The sequence below is a fragment of the Sturnus vulgaris genome, unplaced genomic scaffold (assembly GCF_052056855.1).
Source record: "Sturnus vulgaris isolate bStuVul1 unplaced genomic scaffold, bStuVul1.hap1 Scaffold_156, whole genome shotgun sequence".
NCBI classification, from domain to species: Eukaryota; Metazoa; Chordata; class Aves; order Passeriformes; family Sturnidae; genus Sturnus; species Sturnus vulgaris.
The window spans coordinates 3,366,014-3,368,513 of record NW_028276073.1 but is presented as its reverse complement, the minus strand read 5'-3'; the positions used below and the strand labels follow the sequence as shown (position 1 = coordinate 3,368,513).

The window sequence follows — 2,500 nt, the reverse complement described above, 5'->3', positions numbered from 1 at the left end:
CAGGGGTCAATCTGCAGGCCGAGGTATTTTTCCGATTCTCCGGGGTCAATCATGTTCAGGGGTGTGCCGTTGATGGTCCAAGCAGCGCAGTTATTGATGGTGTAAGAGTCTTTCGTGGGCTTGATGTAAAAGCCGTGGCACTTTTCTCCCTGTGTTCTGAGACCGGTAAGATTGCAAAAGGTCTCTAATATCCTGATGTTTGTTTTCATGTCTTCCCAGGAGTCACTCAACAAGACCAGATCGTCCGCAAATGCCATCGCTGTGATGCTGTTCCCTTCTCGGTGGTATCCCTTGCCCTTCTCTTCCAGCTTGCATAACAGGGGGTCCATCGCCAGGTTAAATAAAAGGGGTGACAGCGGGTCACCCTGTTTTACCCCAACCCGGATCTGGATTTTATCTGTGTGTGTGTTTTTCTTTGTGGTGATATACGTACAGATGTTGTGGTACATATTGCTCACCAGTCCGACGATGTGGGGATCCACTCCCCTTTGTTGCAAAGCGTGTATGATGTGCTGGTGGCTTACGGTGTCAAAAGCCTTGGCGATGTCCACAAATACAACACCCAGTGGTCTGTGTTCTCTTTTGGCCGACCGAATTATGGTTTGCAGGAGTTTCAGGTTTTCAGAGCATCCCGCCGCTCTAATGAAGCCTCTTTGCCTTGGGTTGAGGGGGCACGCTTTGCTCATCCTAGCTGTTACAATCCTGGAGAACAGTCTTAACAAGATAGAACCAATCGTGATAGGTCTCCAGTTATTAACGTCCTTTAAGCGCTCCGGTGTTGTCGATTTAGGAATTAAAACAGTCCTGCACCCCCTCACCATGTCCGGGATTTTTCCAGATGTTAACCATAAATTGAAGATCTCCGTGGTCCGGGAATACTCGGGATCCATCTTCTTGATGTCCCCAAGAGTAATCCCATCTGGACCTGGAGCTGAGCCCTTGCTCATCTCCTGCACATTTTTCTCAATCTCTTTTGCCGTAATTAAATCTCTGAAAGCACTATTGTCGGCTTTCCCAGTAATTTCAAAGTCCCCAAGGCTCTCGAATTTTCCAGGTGTTTCCCATCTGGCTTTAAAAACCGAATAAATTTCACCGGGTGGAATATTACAGGACAAACATTCCATATCGTCCAAAATAATTTTTGCCAGTCTTCCCCTGTCAAGATGGAATAATCGCTGGAAGCGAAGATAATCACCTCTCTTAATTGCTCTCTCTTTCATCCACTTCTGAAACGGTCTCCTTGGTTGCTTCTCCCGGGCCCCCATTGTTCTCTTATCTCGGGTTGCTGTTCTTATCTGGCTTATCGATTCCAGGCATCCAAAGCAGTCCTGCGCTGCTTCATCGATGATTGGCTGCATGTCCTGGCCTTCCAGCAACTGCTTGAATGCCCAGGGGAAGGTGTTAATTGTCCCAGCTGATAAGCGTTCCCCGAGTGTCCGCTGATAATGGGCCTGCAGCTGCTGATTGGTGGTTCCCTTTCGTCCGTTACCCTTCTCCAGATGGTGCCTTATCTTGCCCATTGTTCTCCCGCCAGCTGGCTTCCTGGACGGTTGGCTCTTATCAGGTCCATTGTCAACGGTTCCTGCCTGAGATTGATGACTCATCTCAGGTTCCTCTTTCAGGCCCTCGGCCGCTCTTTGATGTTCCTCTGCCGGCTTCCTGGGACGCAATCTTCTTTTGTCACTGATTTGCTTAGCTGTTTTGGTTGTGATGTGCTCCGCGATAAGTTTATTGATGTTTTTGTTGCCCTCAAACTGAGCCTCCAGCCTTATCAACAGTTCTTCCTCCTCCTTTGTCCAGCATCTTTTGTGAGCTCCTCGGTTAGATGTTTCCTTCGGTTGGGAAGCAGCGATCCTTTCTTGATTCCTTATCAGCGGGTGTGCCAATCTTTTGTGTTGTCCCAGGCCAATTTTAGTTTTGAAATCTCTCCCGCATACCTCACAGATCCACTCCCCAGCTGGAGCCGTCTCAGTCACTGGACCCCTGCATTTTGGAAAATGACAAACAATACTGTGATAGTTAGTATTTTCCCTTCCACATTTAACACACCTAAAACAAACCCTCTTCCTCCCGTGCGACCCCTTTAGATGTTCAATCAGGGCCAACACAGAGTTTACCCGGGTACCACAGCAAGGACAAGGTGGATTTTTGTCAGGAACGACCACCGTCACGGTCTCCTCAGGTGTCCGTTCCCCGCGCTTCCCAGGCGTTGGAGGCGATGTTTCAGGCCCGTCTCTGCTCCTTTCCTCGCCGCCCTCCTTCTCGCCGCTGCCCTCCTCAAGCACAAACGATTTGTTGTCTCGCGGGAGGCTGGAAAATAAAGTTTCTCCCGCACACGGTAGTGGTGTAAGTTGTTCGTACACCTCAGGCAACCCGCTCAATCCCTCCCAATTCACAGAAAAATGAACACTCTCATGCACATGCAGATCCGACCTAAAGAACTCTAAGTTCACCAGCCAAGCCAATTCATTTTCTGCCAAATTGGAAGTTTTAGATGGTA

The 2,500-nt window shown here is 49.0% G+C and overlaps 1 pseudogene; it reads right to left on the bottom strand.

Moving 5' to 3' along the window:
- LOC148219296 (28S ribosomal RNA) overlaps positions 1–2,500 on the bottom strand; it is an 8,895-nt pseudogene that overhangs the window by 2,809 nt on the left and 3,586 nt on the right.